Source organism: Pelophylax lessonae (assembly GCF_965119305.1).
Source record: "Pelophylax lessonae genome assembly, chromosome: 4".
Classification (NCBI taxonomy): domain Eukaryota; kingdom Metazoa; phylum Chordata; class Amphibia; order Anura; family Ranidae; genus Pelophylax; species Pelophylax lessonae.
In genome coordinates, this window is record NC_138771.1 from 74,452,000 (window position 1) to 74,472,736 (window position 20,737).

The window sequence follows — 20,737 nt, forward strand, 5'->3', positions numbered from 1 at the left end:
CGGCGAGAACGATCTTTGTGACAGATTGCCCTCTCTGTTCCTCTAATAATAGAATCCCCTACCACAAGTATCTGCCTATTCTTTCCTGTATCCTTGCCCCCATCTTCACTGGAGGAGTTGTTCCCAAGGTTCCTCTGGTATTTTGGTGGAGCCTCAACTTGAATTTCTTCCAGCTTTTTGGTCATCTTCTCTCCCAATAGAGCAGCACCCTGCTCATTTAAGTGCAGCCCATCTCTGGTATAGAGCCAGTAACGGTATGAAAAGTCAGCCCAGTTTTCCAGAAACCCAAATCCTTCCTCCCTGCACCAGTTCCTCAGCCACTTGTTAAGTGCACCAAGCTCTTGCTGTCTCTCTGGTGTGGCTCCAGGTATGGGCAGAATTTCTGAAAATACTGCCTTGGAGGTCCTTTTCTTCAGTATAGTCCCTAAGTCTCTGAAATCATTTTGTAGGGCGGTCCATCTTCCTCTAACTTTGTCGTTAGTACCAATATGTACCATGACAGCTGGGTCCTCCCCAGCCCCATCCAACAATCTGTCCATGCAATCCACAATGTCCTGAACATGAGCGCCTGTTAAAAATCATACTGTTCGGCGAAAACGATCTTTGTGACACGGTGATAACGATCTTTGTGACGGTTTGCCCTCTCTATCCTTCTAATGATTTCGTCCCGCATCTGCCGATCCTTTCTTGTAACCGTGGCTCCGATTTCACTGAAGAAGATGTTCCCCTGGCATTTTAGTGGAGTCTCAACATGAACATCACATTCTGGTGGAGTCGCAATGTGAATGTCGCATGCAGGTGAAGTCGCAATGTGAACATCACATTGTGGTAGAGTTTCGATGGGAATGTCACATTCTGCCGGAGTCTCATTGGGAATGTCGCATTCTGCCGGAGTCTCATTGGGAATGTCGCATTTTGCTGGAGTCTCATTGGGAATGTCGCATTTTGCTGGAGTCTCATTGGGAATGTCGCATTTTGCTGGAGTCTCATTGGGAATGTTGCATTCAGCTGGAGTCTCATTGGGAATATCGCATTCTGCTAGGGTCTCAACGGGATCCTCACATACTGTCGAAGACCTAGTGGGAACGTCACAATCTGCTGGAGTGTCAGCGGAAACGTCACAATCTGCTGTAGTCTTAGCCGGAACGTCACATTCTGCCAGTGTCTCGGCGGGAATGTTACATTGTGGAGAATTCTCAACGTGAACAACACATTTTGGCGAATTCAACATTTTTTCCAACTTTTTGGCCATTTTCTTTCCTAACAGAGTTGCACCCTGCTCGTTTAAGTGAAATCCGTCCCTGCTGTAGAGCAGGTAATTAATTGAAAAGTCAGTCCAGTTCTCCATGAAGCCAAAACCCTCCTTCTTGCACCAGTTCTTTAGCCACCTGTTAAGCCCCATAACCTCCTGCTGTCTCCTTGTTGTGGCTCGAGGTACAGGCAGTATTCCTGAAAATACTACCTTGGAGGTCCTTTTCTTCAATATAGCCCCTAAGGCCCTGAAATCATTTTGTAGAATGCTCCATCTTCTTCTGATGTTGTCGTTGGTGCCAATATGTACCATGACAGCTGGGTCCTCCCCAGCCTCATCCAACAATTTGTCCATCTGTTCTGCAATGTCCCGAACCCGTGCATTCGGGAAAAAACATACTGTTCGTTGATCACAGTCTTTCTGACAGATTGCTCTCTCTGTCCCTTTAATAACTGAATCCCCTACCACCAGTATCTGCCTCTCTATTTTTGTAAGCTTGCTCCCATCTTCACTGGAGGAGGTGATCCCATGGCTCCCCTGGTATTTTGGTGCATTCTCAACATGAACGTCACATTGTGCTGTAGTCTCAACATGAACATCACATTGTGCTACAGTCTTAACATGAACATCACATTCTGGTGGTGTTTCAAAGGGAATGTCACATTCTGGTAAAATCTCAATGTGAATGTGACATTCTGGTGGATTCTTTTCGTGAACCTCATATTCAGGAGAAGTCTCAGTGTGAACCTCACATTCTGGAGGTGTCTCAGTGTAAATGTCACATTGTTTTGGAATTTCAATGTGAACATCACATTCTTCCGGAGTGTCAGCGAGAACATCACATTCTTCCGAAGTATATGAGGGAACATCACATTCTGTTGGAGTCTCAGCGGGAGCATCACATTCTGGAGGAGACTCATTGTGATGATGAAATTCGGGAGACGTCTCATTGTGAACATCACATTCTGGAGGAGTACCATTGTGAACTTCACATTCTGGAGCACTCTCAATGTCAACGTCATATTGTGATGAAGTTTCAACATGAACGTCTCTTTCTTCTGCAGTCTCATGGGGAACGTCACATTCTGGTGATGTCACAAAAGGAATGTCACATTCAGCCTGAGTCTCAGTAGGACTATCACATTCTTCCTGAGTCTCAGCAGGAACATCACATTCTGGAGGAGACTCACTGTGATGATGAATTTCTGGAGAGGTCTTAATGTGAAAGTCACATTCTTGATTAGTCTCATTGTGAACATCACATTCTGGAGGAGTACCATTGTGAATGTCACATTCTAGAGCAGTCTCAATGTGAACTTCATATTGTGATGAAGTTTCAACATGAACGTCTCTTTCTTCTGCAGTCTCATGGGGAACGTCACATTCTGGTGATGTCACAAAAGGAATGTCACATTCTGCCTGAGTCTCAGTGGGAATGCCACATTCTGCTGAAGTCTCAACAGGAACGTCACATTCTTCTGGAGTCTTAATGTGTACATCACATTTTGGTTGGCCCTCAATGTGGATGTCACGTTGTTGCTCACTGGGGAAGGCCTGCTGCGTGGGATCCGTCTGCAATAAAATTCTGCCTTCATCTGCAATAGAAAAGAAGAATTAGATTTAGCACCTTCATCTACATTTCATATATATTTTCTTCATAAAACATCAGATTATACAGAGAAAAATTCAGTGCAAGGAACCTATAAATAAACACAACATGACAGGGACACAGGGATCACTACTGTTGGCCTTCGTATAAAAATTCTGGTTGCCTGGCAGTTATGCCAATCCACTAAATTTCAATGACTGAGGAAGCTGGTAACAAGCATTTTTAGTGGTGTGATGATGCGCTTTCATGTTTAAATGAGTGGGTGCGTCACAAAAGAAGTTGCAACAGGAGGTATTGGTGTCACTTGCTTGGCTTTGCATTGTGGTAGGGGCTTGTGAATCATCAGACCAGCTAAGCAGATGCTTTAAGTGTCATTTTTGCCCAGAAAGCTTGTGATTTCTCAGCCCTGAGATCAGACAGGAGAGGGGTTACTCGCTATGGGGGTCATACACCAGCCTGGCACCAGCTGATAGGTTTGCATTGGCCGGGAGAGAAAACAAGTGACTAATGTATTCGGAATAGTAATGTATGGTTTCCTATATTCTTATCATTGTTTTATAGATATTCATGCTGTTCCTTCAATTGCTATATATTAGTTATGCTTAACCCCCCTTTGACAGAATCTTTACCCCAGTAGGGGGAGGGCAGGAGGGACCAGCCAATCACAGGACTGATTCTGTCATATGAGGGGCGTTTTATGAAATCGGTGGGCCTGTGTGCAAAATCATAAGTTGAGCTCGGCTGCTTAATTAAAAATAAAAAAAGTGTTTTTTTTCTTTTTTTCTGTTAAAAAAATAATAAAAGTGGTGTACTTAGTGTGGCACAGTGAAGAGTAAGCATGGCGTTCATTGTGCCAGGGGTGGTGCTAGGATTGTAAGAGACCTGGGGTACCTTTGGGCACACCAAGTAGAAGAATAATGCGGTTCACGTAGCAGGCCGTGGTGAACAGTGGGTGTGGCCAAATTATGTTAACCACTTTACCACCGGAGGATTTTGCTGTCTTATGTCTGATCGACTTTTTGCGATTCGGCGCTGTGCAAATTTAACTGACAATTGCGCGGTCGTGCGACGCCGTACCCAAACTAAATGTACGTCCTTTTTTTCTTACAAACAGAGCTTTCTTTTGGTGGTATATGATCACCTGTGCGATTTTTACTTTTTGCACTATAAACAAAAAAAGAGCATAAATTTTGAAAAAAATAACAATATTTTTCAAATTTTTTTATATGAAATTCCCACCCAAAAAAATGTAAAAATCAAATTTTTAAAAAATTTTTGGTCAATTTGTTTTCTGCTACCTATGTTTGGTAAAAAAAATCACAATAAGCGTATTTTGATTGGTTTGCGCAAAAGTTATTGTGTTTACTAACTAAGGGAAAGATTTCTGTCATTTTTGGTGTTTTTTTTTTTTAACGAGTAATGGCGGCGATCTGTGATTTTTTTTTTTTTGCGGGACTGCGACATTGCGGCAGACAGATCGGACCCTTGACTGACATTTTTGACACTTTTGGGGGTACCAGTGACATTACTGCAGTAATCAGTGCTATATATATGCACTGTTACTGTAAAAATGACACTGGCAGGGAAGGGGTTAGGTTAACTGTATTGGAGAGGGAGGGGTTAGGTGTGTCCTAGGGGCGTGTTTCTAACTGTGATGGGACATGGCTACTAGTGTAAAAACAGAGATCAACGAATTACCCTCAGCTTCTTTAGCAAGGCAGTGGTCGTCTTGGAGGTGTGTTTGGGGTCGTTATGTTGGAATATTGCCCTGTGGCCCAGTCTCTGAATGGAGGGGATCATACTCTGCTTCAGTATGTCACAGTACATGTTGGCATTCATGGTTCCCTCAATGAACTGTAGCTCCCCAGTGTCGGCAGCACTCATGCAGCCCCAGACCATGACACTCCCACCATCACCACCATGCTTGACTGTAGGCAAGACACACTTGTCTTTGTACTCCTCACCTTGTTGCCGCCGGCGCCACACACTCTTGACACTATCTGAACCAAATAAGTTTATCTTGGTCTCATCTCATCAGGCCACAGGACATGGTTCCAGTAATCCATGTCCTTAGTCTGATTGTCCTCAGCAAACTGTTTGCGGGCTTTCTTCTGCATCATCTTTAGAAGAGGCTTCCTTCTGGGACGACAGCCACGCAGACCAATTTCATGCAGTGTGTGGTGTATGGTCTGAGCACTGACAGCCTGACCCCCCACCTCTTCAACTTTTGTAGGAATGCTGGCCGCACGTATACATCTATTTCCCAAAGACAACCTCTGGATATTAAACTGAGCATGTGCATTCAACTTCTTTGGTCGACCAAAGCGAGGCCTGTTCTGAGTGGAACCTGCTAAGCTACTGTATGGTCTTGGCCACTGTGCTGCAGCTCAGTTTCAGGGTCTTGGCCAATCTTCTTATAGCCTAGGCCAGCCGTCAGTAAATGGTAGCCCGCGGTCAAAGAACGGACTGAACGATGCTTCCACCTGGACTGTCAGGCCGCCACTATAAGCAGTCCTTGGTTTGCTGGGACCTCACGTGTCCAAGCAACCAGTGACGTCCCGTGTATGCGCCCCACCCCACTCCTTCTTTCTACCGCTCCCGACTCACTCCCAGTCAGGCCGTGAGTTGGGGCTAGATGTCAAGTGCACGCCTGCCCCCCTGCTGTTTGCGGCTCCTGGCTCTCGCATTTTCTGCCCCCAAAGGTATGTGAGTCACATTTTTAAGGGGGTTGCTTATTTTATCAAGTGCAGACTGATGGGCATATTTTATGATAAGGGACATGCTGATGGGCACATTTTATGTTAAGAGCAACGCTGATGGACACGTTTTGTTTTGCCCAACAGAGTGCCCCCTAACATAAAATGTGCCCATCAGCGTGCCCCTATTTTATGTTAAGGGTCACGCTGATGGGCAAATTTTATGCTAACGGTTACACTGATGGGCATAATTAATGCTAAGAGTCATGGTGATGGGCACATTTTATGTTAAGGGTCACGCTGATGGACACGTTTTGTTTTAGCACAGACTTGAGATTCGGATCTTGGCCCAAAGAAAATTTTAGAGGCCGGACCTCCTTGAATGTTAATTCATTACCCCTGGCCTAGGCCATCTTTATGTAGAGAAACAATTCTTTTTTTCAGATCCTCAGAGAGTTCTTTGCCATGAGGTGCCATGTTGAACTTCCAGTGACCAGTATGAGTGAGTGAGAGCGATAACACCAAATTTAACACACCTGCTCCCCATTCACACCTGAGTATCACTAACGAGTCACATGATACCGGGGAGGGAAAATGGCTAATTGGGCCCAATTTGGACATTTTCACTTAGGGGTGTACTGACTTTTGTTGCCAGTGGTTTAGACATTAATGTGTGTTGAGTTATTTTGAGGGGACAGCAAATTTACACTGTTATACAAGCTGTACACTCACTACTTTACATTGTAGCAAAGTGTCATTTCTTCAGTGTTGTCACATGAAAAGATAGAATAAAATATCTACAAAAATTTGAGGGGTGTACTTACTTTTGTGAGATACTGTATAAACCTCAGCACAATTATTTAAAAAATAAAATAAAACTCTTCCATTGTGTCTGATTTTGTGTACATTGAAAAAAAATGGAGAGCTAACACTTCATCTGAGCCGACCATAAAGGATTATATTACCTTTTAGCTAAGAATAATAAATGGCAATTTTTTAGCAGGTAAGAAATCGTACATTTACTTTTTTTTGTTTTAGGATCCTGTAAAGCATTGCACTGAGATTAGCAGATCCCGGGTACCATGCCGCTCTCCTTCACACTGGCAGTTAAAAAAAAAAAAAAATCGGTTGGCAGCTAACAGGTGAGGAGAGAGAGTTGGGGGGAGGGGAGACTTAGCCCCCTGTATACAGCTCCAAGATTTACAGTTTGTTTCTCTTGATCCCTATAATCCTATCTATCGATCCCTATATCCCTCACAGTCCCTATACATGTGTACATATGGGGGGAAGGGTGACCTGTCATCAATGGGGTGGAAGGATCCAATGAAAGGGTGTCAGTTATTTTGTATCTATTAATATCCACAACACTTACCAATCCCGGTGTCTGTATTTCGGGGAGGTCCATTGGCTTTACGGCCAAGACCAATACATCTGAGAACGGCTCTGGCGCAGCCGCGCACAAAAGCCCGAGCCCTCTTCATTTTGGGGGGCTTCTTGGTTGGGGTATCTGCAGGATGGTCACTGATACCTTCGTCCATAGCTGCTCTTCCTATGGGGGGTTTCTCTTTGGTGTTTTTCAGAGAAAAAAGCTGTTTACATTTAAATTGGTTCATTATTAAGAATAATGAAACACGCTTTAAACGTACAACAATGAAATCGCAATGAAATTGAATTCAAATGAAATCAAATCCAATGAAATCGCAAGAAATATCTCAGCAGAGATAAAGACAGGTCTTCACTGGTCAGCGTCAACACTTGTCTCAGTGATTTCCCGCTCCTGCGGCTCCTTATATAGGCTATGGCTCCTCCCACTGGTCATGTGACTTTTTTTAATCTCACGATGACTCAGCAAAAAAAAAAATAACTGACGATTTTTCTTAAAGGAGCCTCGTCCTTGTTTGTGAGCTGTGTGAATTCAGGCTGTAGGCTCAGTATACGGATCTAATAGGGATACGGCTCCTGTAATAACATGTTTTTCTGGAAGTGACCGTTATTTTCACTGACATTTAACCCTTACAGTCCCATGGCTGAAATAAAGATCTGTATTCCTATGATAAGACGTTGAATCGAGTCTTATAAATCCTCCCAGAGATCAAATCTTCCCATTTATTTCATCATTCTTACAAAACAATTATTTTTCCACTTTTTAACCCTTTACCTGCCAAACCATTTTTTTTTCCCTTTCAGCTTTTAACCCTTTCACTACCAAATTATATATTTCATTGTTTTTAACAATTTAACATTAAAACCAATGTCCCCGCCCCCCCTTTTCATTTATTAACCCTTTCACTGCCAAACCAAATAACCCCCTCCACACACACTTTAACCCTTTCACTGCCAAACCTTTTTTTTTTTTTTTTTTTTCCTTTCTCATTTCTTGCCCATATGTTAAAATATAAATAAAGGAAAACATTTTTATTTTTAGTTTTGGATGGAGTGGAGAGGGATTAGAACACCTGTTAGGTTTTTATCGCTGTGTGTGCCCCCTTTAGGGATATTCACCCTCTTTGTGTTTCATGTTTACCATTACCACCAAAAGTGAAAGAAAATTCCAATATTTGGGTTGTCACCAGAAGCAGAATTAGAGGGGAAATCTTCCAATGGGGACACTAGTTCTGGTGACACCCTGGGATTATGTCACTTTGGGGGATTTTTCAGACACGAGCAACTGCTACTTTCAGAGAGGGGGAGGGGAGAGAGCTCAAATAGTTATTTTGAGGGTCATTTTAACCCTTTCACTGCTGGACATTTTTATGTACATTTTTCCATTTTCCATTTTTTTTTCCAATGTGCTAATTGCTCATTTCTACCCTCAAAGCATTCCATAGTTTGTGAAGTGATGAAGGCCCCGCCCATTCACACCTCTGACATACATCTGGATGGGAAACGCCCATTTTTTCAAGCGTTTTCTTTTTTTTACCCAACAAGCATAGAGCAGTCTATTCGTTTCATTGGGCCGCCCTATGTGCGACAAACATGGCAATGTAGCGCATGGCGTGTTCCGGGTCACGTTTTTTATTGTTCGCAGCGATTCCTCACATGTGGGGTTCGAATACCGTTTACATATATGTGCGCGACTTGAATATGCGTTCTCTTCTGCATGCGAGCACTGAGGGATCGGGGCATTAAACGTTTTTTTTTTTCCTATTTATTTTATTCTTTATTTTACACGGTCCCTTTCATTTCTGTCACTTTTATTCCTATTACAAGGAATGTAGACGTCCCTTGTAAAAGAATAGAAGGATAAGGATGACCGGTCCTCTTTTTGAAGGGATGTAGGGTCAAAAAGACCCCAAATCTCTTCTTTACCTTTACCACTTCCCCCAAATGTACGCCCCGTACGTCCTTGGGTGTCAGTGGTAATACTGGGATGGTGGGGGCACCTACAGGCATCATCTCCGTATCATTGTTTGCAGCCAGCGAATTCTGTACAAAGCAGAAGTCATCTGAGGGGCCAATTAGCCACTGGATCACTTCTGCGGGTTCCGGAAGGCGGTCCCTCCCCTGCCCCCGCCCCCACCACTCCAGTCCCATCGTGGAGGCCGGGAACGGTGCGGCCGGGGGCGATGGTTGCCCTGTACAGAGAGAGAGGAACTGCCATCGTTCTCCTCTCTCTTTAACCCTGCAAACCAAGAGCGACGAGTATTCATCATTTCCCGGCTTCGACCCCTTTGTTCACCTGTCCATCAGTGACCAGAAAAGCAGCCGATCGGACCGATCTCAGTCTGATCTGCTGCATGGGGGACCAGAGGAGAGATTTGGGGTCTAATAGACCCCAAATCTCTCCATAAAGAGGACTTGTCACAGCCCATGCTGTCACAAGAGATGCTGTTCATCCCTTGGGATACAATAAAGTTATTACCAAAATATAAAATAAAGAAAAGGGTAAAAAATTGTTTTTTTTTGTAAAATAAATAATAAAAAAATAAATAAAGCGCCCCGTCCCACTGTGCTTACGTGCAAATGGGAATGGATACGTTACTCCCGCCCACATATGTAAACGTTGATCGCACCGCACATGTGGGGTATTGTTGAACGTCAAAGCGATGCGATAATTCTATCACCAGACCTCCTGTGCAACTCTAAACTGGTAACCAGTAAAGGCATTTAAAGCGTCGCCTATGGAGAGTTTAAAGCAATGTAGTTTGCTGCCATTCCACGGGCAGACACAATTTTAAAGCCTGACATGTTAGGTATCTTTTTACTCTGCGTAACATTATCTTTCACAGTATACAAAAAGATTGGGCTAAGTTTACTGGTTTATTGTTTTTTTATACTTGAAAGTGTTTTTTTCCTAAAAAAATTGTGTTTAAAAAAAACGCTGAGCAAATACCGTGTGACATAAAAAAATCGCAACACACACCATTTTATTCTATAGAGTCTCTGCTGAAAAAAAATATATATAATTTTTTGGGGTTCTAAGTAATTTTCTAGCAAAAAAAAAAATAGATTTTTACATGTAGGAGCGAAGTGTCAGAATAGGTTTGGGAAGGAGGGGGTTAAAAGCAAATGCTTTCAAAAAAATAATAATGTTTACTTCCAGCCTGGACTGGAGGTCACGTCATGACGTCGCTCTGGTCCTCCAAGGTCATAGAGTGGATGAAAGAGTACTAACTCTTTGATGGTTTATGGGAGCAGCTGGCCGCAACGCCAGATCCTTTCTCAGGTGAACTGGCGGAAACGGTAAGCCCGGGAAACACCGACGAGTGTTTCATGAGCCGCTTGGAGCGGTTTCATGAGAAAGCTGGGTACTGGGGTTATGGGGGATATTTTCAGCTATAATCCCGGGAAACCACTTGCAGATTCGATTGAATATATACGTATTGCAGGTGGCAAGTGGTTAAAGTAGATCTCCTATAAGCTTTAATGCTAATTTCATGTTATGCAGCTTTCATTAACCCCTTACTTACTGGGCACCTAAACCCCCTTCCTGCCCAGGCCAATTTTCAGCTTTCAACTCTGTCACTTTTTGGATGACAATTGCGCGGTCTTGCTACACTGTACCCATATGATATTTTTATCATTTCTTTTCATAAAAATAGAGCTTTCTTGTGGTGGTATTTAATTCCTACTGGGGTTTTATTTTTTTGCTAAACAAACAAAAAAATGTTATGTTAAGGGTCATGCTGATGGGCACAATTTATGTTAAAGGGCACTCGAATGGGCATATTTTATGTTAAGAGCATTGCTGATGGACACGTTTTGTTTTGCCCGTCTCTCTGAGTCATAGCACAGACTTGAGATTCGGACCTCGGCCCAAAGCAAATTTTAGCGGCCGGACCTCCTTGAATGTTAATTCATTACCCCTGGCCTAGGCCATCTTTATGTAGAGCAACAATTCTTTTTTTCAGATCCTTAGAGAGTTTTTTGCCATGAGGTGCCATGTTGAACTTCCAGTGACCAGTATGAGAGAGTGAGAGCGATAACACCAAATTTAACACACCTGCTCCCCATTCTCACCTGAGACCTTGTATCACTAACGAGTCACATGACACCGGGGGAGGGAAAATGGCGAATTGGGCCCAATTTGGACATATTCAGTTAGGGGTGTACTGACTTTTATTGCCAGTTGTTTAGACATTAATGGCTGTGTGTTGAGTTATTTTGAAGGGAAAGCAAATTTACACTGTTATACAAGCTGTACACTCACTACTTTACATTGTAGCAAAGTGTCATTTCTTCAGTGTTGTCACATGAAAAGATAGAATAAAATATTTACACAAATGTGAGGGTGTACTTACTTTTGTGAGATACTGTATAAACCTCAGCACAATTATTTAAAAAATAAAATAAAACTCTTCCATTGTGTCTGATTTTGTGTACATTGAAAATAAATGGAGAGCTAACACTTCATCTGAGCCGACCATAAAGGATTATTTCACCTTTTAGCTAAGAATAATAAATGGCAATTTTTTAGCAGGTAAGAAATCGTACATTTACTTTTTTGTTTTAGGATCCTGTAAAGCATTGCACTGAGATTAGCAGATCCCGGATACCATGCCGCTCTCCTTCACACTGGCAGTTTAAAAAGAAAGAAAAAATCGGTTGGCAGCTAACAGGTGAGGAGAGAGAGTTGGGGGGGAGGGGAGACTTAGCCCCCTGTATACAGCTCCAAGATTTACAGTTTGTTTCTCTTGATCCCTATAATCCTATCTATCGATCCCTATATCCCTCACAATCCCTATACATGTGTACATATGGGGGGAGGGGTGACCTGTCATCAATGGGGTGGAAGGATCCAATGAAAGGGTGTCGGTTATTTTGTATCTATTAATATCCACAACACTTACCAATCCCAGTGTCGGTATTTCGGGGAGGTCCATTGGCTTTACGGCCGAGACCAATACATCTGAGAACGGCTCTGGCGCAGCCTCGCACAAAAGCCCGAGCCCTCTTCATTTTGGGGGGCTTCTTGGTTGGGGTATCTGCAGGATGGTCACTGATACCTTCTTCCATAGCTGCTCTTCCTATGGGGGTTTTCTCTTTGGTGTTTTTCAGAGAAAAAAGCTGTTTACATTTAAATTGGTTCATTATTAAGAATAATGAAACGCGCTTTAAACGTACAACGATGAAATCGCAATGAAATTGAAATCAAATGAAATCAAATCCAATGAAATCGCAAGAAATATCTCAGCAGAGATAAAGACAGGTCTTCACTGGTCAGCGTCAACACTTGTCTCAGTGATTTCCCGCTCCTGCGGCTCCTTATATAGGCTATGGCTCCTCCCACTGGTCATGTGACTTTTTTTAAAATCTCACGATGACTCAGCAAAAAAAAATAACTGACGATTTTTCTTAAAGGAGCCTCGTCCTTGTTTGCGAGCTGTGTGAATTCAGGCTGTAGGCTCAGTATACGGATCTAATAGGGATACGGCTCCTGTAATAACATGTTTTTCTGGAAGTGACCGTTATTTTCACTGACATTTAACCCTTACAGTCCCATGGCTGAAATAAAGATCTGTATTCCTATGATAAGACGGTGAATGGAGTCTTATAAATCCTCCCAGAGATCAAATCTTCCCATTTATTTCAGCATTCTTAAAAAACAATTATTTTTCCACTTTTTAACCCTTTAACTGCCAAACTATCCCCCCCCCCCCTTTTCAGGTTTTAACCCTTTCACGACTAAACTATATATTTAATTTTTTTAAAAACTTTAACTGTAAATCCAATGTTCCCCCTTTCATTTATTAACCCTTTCACTGCCAAATCTGTTTTTTTTTTTTTTTTTCCCATTTCTTGGCCATATGTTAAAATATAAATAAAGGAAAATTTTTTTAGTTTTGGATGGAGTGGAGAGGGATTAGAACACCTGTTAGGTTTTTATCGCTGTGTGCGCCCCCTTTAGGGATATTCACCCTCTTTGTGTTTTATGTTTACCATTACCACCAAAAGTGAAAGAAAATTCCAATATTTGGGTTGTCACCAGAAGCAGAATTAGAGGGAAATCTTCCAATGGGGACACTAGTTCTGGTGACACCCTGGGATTATGTCACATGGGAGGATTTCTCTAACTTCCGTTTTTGTCTATGGGACAGGAAGTGAAGGGAAATCTCCCCAACGGGGACACAGACGGCAAAGAAAACCTGACAGGGGTTCTATCCCTCCCTTGGGGAAAAATGTGTCTTTAGTTCTATTTTACCTTTTAACTTGTATGTGGGGGGAGTCTGAAAAAGGGTGCAGAATATTACACATGGGGCTCAGCGGGGGTGTAGTGTCTGCAGACACGAGCAACTGCTACTTTCAGAGAGGGGGAGGGGAGAGCACTCAGTCATTTTAACCCTTTCACTGTTGGAAATTTATTTATGTATTTTCATTTTTCCAATGTGCTAATTGCTAATTTCTGCCTTCAAAGCATTCCATAGTTTGTGAAGTGAGGAAGGCCCCGCCCAGTCACACCTCTGACATACACCTAGATGGTAAATGCCCATTTTTTAAAGTGTTTTTTGTTTTTTTTACCCAACAAGCACAGAGTCTATTGATTTCATTGGGCCACCCTATGTGCGACAAACATGGCAAAGTAGTGCATGGCGTGTTCCGGGTCACTTTTTTTATTGTTCGCAGCAATTCCTCACATGTGGGGTTCGAATACCGTTTACATATGAGGGCGCGAGGTGCATATGCGTTCTCCTCTGCGTGCGAGCACTGAGGGATTGGGGCACTAAAGGTGTTTTTTTTTCTTATTTATTTTATTCTTTATTTTACACGGTTCCTTTCATTTTTGTCACTTTTATTCCTATTACAAGGCATGTAGACATCCCTGGTAATAGAATATAAGCAGTGGCGGCTGGTGCCGTGGGGGCGCAGGGGCGCCGCCCCCCTATCCATGCTTCCGACCCCCTAATCTACATGCGGGCGCCGGATGCATGGACTTCAATGTGGCTCTTTTTTTTTTTTTAGCCATGTGATTAGAGCCAGAGGCTCTAATAGGCTAAAAAAAGGGTGGGCTCAGGGCGCAGAACACTGCGCCCTGAGCCCACCCAGTTGTGTGACAATAGCAAATAAAAATTCGCTATTGTCACACGGATCCTCCTCCTCCTTGCCAATCAGGAAGCGGAACTTGAGACCCGTTTTCAGATTGGCCAAAAGGAGAAGCCATGGAATTGGGCATTGGGGAGGAGGGATGAGACGCAGAAAACAGGAGGAAGAAGCCGAAGCCGCTGCCTGCTGCTGCAGATATCCAGGCAGGGTGAGTGAGCGGGGGAGATCCTGCCTGTCCTCTGTCCTGTCCCCTGTTTCCTGTCTCCTGTCCTGCTAAGGTCCTGGGGAGGGGGGGTTATGGTGCGCGGCCTGGTGTGGTCCACGGGGGCCGCCCCACGGGTGCTCCATGGGCCATATAAGGATAAGGATGACCGGTCCTCTTTTTGGAGAGATGTAGGGTCTGAAAGACCCCAAATCTCTTCTTTACCTTTAACCACTTCCCCCAAATGTACACCCCGTACGTCCTCGGGTGTCACTGGTAATACCAGGATGGTGGGGGCACCTACAGGCATCATCTCCGTATCATTGTTTGCAGCCAGAAAATTCTCTACAAAGCAGAAGTGATCTGAGGGGCCAATTAGCTACTCGATCATCGATCACTTCTGCGGGTTGCTGAAGGAGGTTCCACCCCCCTCCCCCGTCTCTCCAGTCCCATAGAAGAGGCCGGGAGTGATGCGGCCGGCGGCGATGGCTGCCCTGTACAGAGAGAGAGGAACTGACGTTGTCCCCCTCTCTATGTAACCCTGGAAACAGGGAGCGACGAGTATTCATCATTTCCCGGCTCCGCCCCCTTTGTTTACCTGTCCATCAGTGACCAGAGAAGCAGCCGATTGGACCGATCTCAGTCTGATTGGCTGCATGGGGGGGGGGGCAGAGGAGAGATTTGGGGTCTAATGGATCCCAAGTCTCTCCATAAAGAGGACAGGACATGTCATGGCCCATGCTGTCACAAGAGATGCTGTTCATCCCTTGTGATACAAATAAAGTTATTACCAAAAAATAAAATAAATAAATGGTATATATATTTTTTTTAAATAAAATAAATAATAAATTATAAAAAAATAATTAAAGCGCCCCCGTCCCACTCTGCTTATGGAAATGGAATGGATACGTTACACCCGCACATATATATAAACGGTGATCGCACCGCACATCTGAGGTATTGTTGCGAACGTCAAAGCGATGCGATAATTCTATCACCAGACCTCCTGTGCCACTCTAAACTGGTAACCTGTAAAGGTATTTAATGCATCGCCTATGGAGAATTTTAAGGTCCGTGGTTTGCCGCCATTTCACAGGCAGACAATTTTAAAGCGGGAATTGTTAAGTATCTTTTTACTCGGTGTAACATTATCTTTCACAGTATGCAAATAATTGGGCTAACTTTGCGGTTTTATTTTTTTTTTTATTCTTGAAAGTGTTTTTTTTTTCCAAAAAACCGCTGCGCAAATACCGTGTGACAACAAAAATTGCAACACCCATCATTTTATTCTGTAGGGTCTCTGCTAATAATTTTTGCTAGTAATTTTCTAGTACAAGAAGTAGATTTTTACATGCAGGAGCAAAGTGTCAGAATAGGATTGGAAAGGAGGGGGTTAAAAGCAAATGATAACAAAAAAATTATTTTTTCGCTTTAAAGGAAAAAAAATGTATTTACTTACAGCCTGGACTGGAAGTCACGTCATGACGTCGCTCTGGTCCTCCTCCCTGTACTAATGACACTGGCAGGGAAGGGCTAACCTAGGGGTGACCAAAGGGTTAAATGTGAGCCTAGGGGAGTGTTTTCTAACTGTACAGGGGAGGGACTTCTGGAATCAACACAGAGACCTGTGATTCTATATAGAAGGATCACAGGAGCTCTGTGATCATTCCAGAGAGAAGAACGGTCAGCTGTGTTTACAACATCCGACCGTCCTTCTCTCTCAGCGGGGATCGATCGCGGGTGCCGGTCCTGTGATTTGGATTTGGCACCCCCGCTTCCTAATGGGGAAAGCACGCTCCTGCGAACCGACGTACTCAAACGTCGGTTCTTGCAGTCGAGCCAGCCTGCCACAGTATATCTGTAAGTGGTTAACCCCTTAATGGCCCCTGGGTTAACCCTTTCCCTGCCAGTGTCATTATTACAGTGCATATTTTTAGCACTGATTACTGTAGTAATGTCATTGGTATCCTCAAAAGTGTCAAAAATGTCAGTTAGGGGTCCGACCTGTCCGCCGCAATGTCGCAGTCCCGCAAAAAATCGCAGATCGCCGCCATTACTAGTTAAAAAAAAAAAAAATAATGGCATGAATCTTTCCCGTAGTTTGTAGACGCGATTAACTTTTGCACAAACCAATCAAAATACGCTTATTCTGTTTTTTTTTTTATTTTTTTTACAAATAATATGTAGCAGAATACAAATTGGCCTAAAATTATGAAAAAAATTTGATTTTACATTTTTTTTTTTTATTATTGGGAATGTTATGTAGCAGAAAGTGAAAAAAAAAAATACGGTATATATATATATATATATATATATATATTATTTTTTTTCAGAATTGTCGTTTTTTTTGTTTAAAGCACAAAAAATAAAAATCGCAGAGGTGATCAAATACCTCCAAAAGAAAGCTCTATTTGTGGGAAAAAAAGGTCGTCAATTATATTTGGGTACAGCGTCGTACGACCGTGCAATTTTCCATTAACAACTTGCCGTCCGCTGCCCGACTATATACGGCGGCGGTCAGCCCCTCACAGGCAAAGTGACGTACCGGTATGTCACTAGCCTGGGAGCGAATAGGGGGCGAGCGCGCGCCGCCGGAGGCGCGCTCCCTTCCCCGCTCGTACCCGAAGTAGCCGGCGCATGTGACTGGCGGACCCGATGTCCGCCGGTCACTCGCAATCGTCGGGTAGAGATGGAGAAAGTCGCCTGTCACTCTCCCCTGTGTAAAAGCACAGATCACTCGGTCCTGCTATGTAGGACCGTTGATCTGTGCTGTTACACACACAGCCACATCCAATCACAGTAAGAAACACGCCCCTAGGGACACACTTGACCCTTCCCGCTCCAATAAAGTTAACCCCTTCCCTGCCAGTGTCATTTTACAGTAACAGTGCATATGTATAGCACGGATTACTGTAGTAATGTCACTGGTACCCCCAAAAGTGTCAAAAATGTCAGTCAAGGGTCTGATCTGTCCGCCGCAATGTCGCAGTCCCGCAAAAAAAATCGCAGATCGCCGCCATTACTTGTTAAAAAAAAAAAAACAATAAAAATGATAAAAATCTTTCCCTTAGTTAGTAAACGCAATAAATTTTGCGCAAACCAATCAAAGTACGCTTTTTGCGTTTTTTTTTTAACAAACATATGTAGCAGAAAACAAATTGGCCTAAAATGTTAAAAAATTTAGATTTTTACATTTTTTGGGGGGGAATTTCATATAAAAAATGTGAAAAATATTGTTATTTTTGCAAAATTGTCGCTGTTTTTTTGTTTATAGCGCATGATCAAAAAATCGCACAGGTGATCAAATACCACCAAAAGAAAGCTCTGTTTGTCTGAAAAAAAGGACGCCAAATTCGTTTAAGTACATTGTCGCACGACCGCGCAATTGTCCATTAAAGTCATGCAGTGCCGAATCGCAAAATAAGCCCTGGTCAGGAAGGGGGTAAAATCTTCCGGGGTTTAAGTGGTTAAATTAACACAGTGTCGAATTGCAAAAAATGGCCGGGTCATTAAGGGGGGTAAATCCTTCCCGTCCAGAAGTGGTTGAAGGGGAATTATACAAAAAAATGATTGGTTAAACCCACCAGTGCTTTTTATAAACAGCTATATATAGATCAGACCATAATAAGGAGGAAGGAGGGACGCATGGCACGCCCCCAGGCCAAGCTTTGGAACGCAAGACACGCCTCCATACATAGCTTTGGCCCGCAAGGCACGCCCCCCGACTGAGCTTTGGCCCACAAGGCACGCCTCCAGACTGGGCTTTGAAACGCAAGGCACGCCTCTACCACTGGGTAGCGATGTGTTAGACGAAAGGCACGCCCCTATTGCTGAGTCATGAAACGAGCACGGTCACTTATGCAGGACACGCCCCTAGTGGGCAGGGAAGGAGGCGGGCGCCCTCTAGCGTGCTGTGCGGGGCGGTGGCACGTGGAGGAAGTACATTGTTGTAGGTTGGTGACAAATTCGATCTGTGTGTTGTATATCACCCCCATATATTTATAACTTCATTGTATGTCACCCCCATATATATATATATATATATATATATATATAAAACTTCATTGTATGTCACCCCCATATATATATATATAATTTCATTGTATGTCACCCCCCATATATATATATATATATATATATATATATATATATATATAACGTCATTGTATGTCACCCCCATATATATATATATATATATATATATATATATATATAACTTCATTGTATGTCACCCCCATATATATATAACTTCATTGTATGTCACCCCATATATATATATATATATATATATATATAACTTCATTGTATGTCACCCCCATATATATATATAACTTCATTGTATGTCACCCCCATATATATATATAAAACTTCATTGTATGTCACCCCCATATATATATATATATATAATTTCATTGTATGTCACCCCCCATATATATATATATATATATATATATATATATATATATATAACGTCATTGTATGTCACCCCCATATATATATAACTTCATTGTATGTCACCCCATATATATATATATATATATATATATATATAACTTCATTGTATGTCACCCCCATATATATATATAACTTCATTGTATGTCACCCCCATATATATATATATATATATATATATATATATATATATATATATATATATATATATATATATATATATATAACTTCATTGTATGTCACCCCCATATATATGTAACTTCATTGTATGTCACCCCCATATCCCCATATATATATATAAAACTTCATTGTATGTCACCCCCATATATATATATATATATATATATATAATTTCATTGTATGTCACCCCCCATATATATATATATATATATATATATATATATATATATATATATATATATATATAACGTCATTGTATGTCACCCCCATATATATATATATATATATATATATATATATATATATTTATATATATATATATATATATATATATATATAACTTCATTGTATGTCACCCCCATATATATATAACTTCATTGTATGTCACCCCCATATATATGTAACTTCATTGTATGTCACCTCTATATATATATATATATATATATATATATATATATATATATATCTTCATTATATATATATATGTAACTTCATTGTATGTCACCCCCATATATATATATATATATATATATATATATATATATATATAATATATATATATATATAACTTCAATGTATGTCACCCCCAAATATATATATATATATATAAAACTACATTGTATGTCACCCCCATATATATATATATATATATATATATATATATATATATATATATATATATATATATAAAACTTCATTGTATGTCACCCCCATATATATATAACTTCATTGTATGTCACCCCTATATATACTGTGTGTGTATATATATATATATATATATATATATATATATATATATATATATATATATATATATATATATATACTGTATATACCTACATTGTATGTCACCCCCTATACCGTCTCCATGTCCTCCTATATATAATACATTGTATCAGTGTGTATGTCACCTCCCCATATCGGCTCTATGTACAATCTTTTAACCTGTCCCCATTGTATCCCTCATTTCCAGCCATGGCAATAGTACTCAGATTATAGACCGGCCTCCCTTACATCTCCTCCAGCCCCTGCTCCTGTAATCTGCCTGTATAATAGGGATGTTTCCTGGAATGTGGCATCCCCTGCGTTGTTCTTAGGTGTAGCGCACTGACAGCGCCTCCTATGAAGACACGAGCTGCCAATTAGTGCTATTTTTTAATGATTTCTGCATGTGTGAATGGCTTACCTCTGTATCTACAGAACAGGAGCAGGCAAGGATCTGCAGTAAAGTTTAGATCTCACCTGGCAGCGTTTTTCTTTTCCTGACTGCTGATTGGCTGCCATGAACAATGTCATTCTCACATTATCTTTCTGTACTATTCTCACAGAGCTATGTACCATCCCCCGGCGGAGGCCATATTGTGTCAGGTGACCACGATCCGCCATGTCTTGGTGTGCGGTGGGACTAGTCCAGGTCGGGCGGACAAGGAAGACATTTCCAGCGTCTCTATTACTGCAGTGCAGAAGGCTGGCGGCCGGACGGCGGGAGAGCGATGGTCTTCTGGAGTTGTGCCGTCGAAGGTTCTTCCTGTTGGGGGAGAAGATGACTCTGGCCTCTGTTCTAGGAGGACGTCACGGCCTGGGGCCCCTGGGAGCCCAAATGAAAAGGAACATGGTAAAGGAATGGTGGGACGCCATGGTGCTGCACCAGGAACAGGTTCTGCCCATTGACTCTTTGTGTCACCTACCAGGAACATCCAACCCTTCACCAAGACCACCGCTGAAGACCCTCCCCAAAGCCCGTCTGGACCGCCTCCAAAACCAAAGTCTAACCCAGGAGGAGCTGGAAAAGATGGCCGGTCCTCGCCAAGATCTCCTATATGGTAACAATGACACAAATAGAGATGGGCTGAACACCCCCGTTC

At 42.1% G+C, this 20,737-nt stretch overlaps 1 pseudogene across 1 annotated transcript in view; it reads left to right on the top strand.

The window, feature by feature from the left end:
- Window positions 1–20,737, top strand: part of LOC309552516 (DNA polymerase subunit gamma-2, mitochondrial-like) — a 103,521-nt pseudogene that overhangs the window by 54,024 nt on the left and 28,760 nt on the right. Inside the window, exon 4 of the transcript in view lies at window positions 20,201–20,695. The product of the transcript in view is annotated as a DNA polymerase subunit gamma-2, mitochondrial-like (transcript). The remainder of the gene's footprint in view (window positions 1–20,200; window positions 20,696–20,737) is intronic.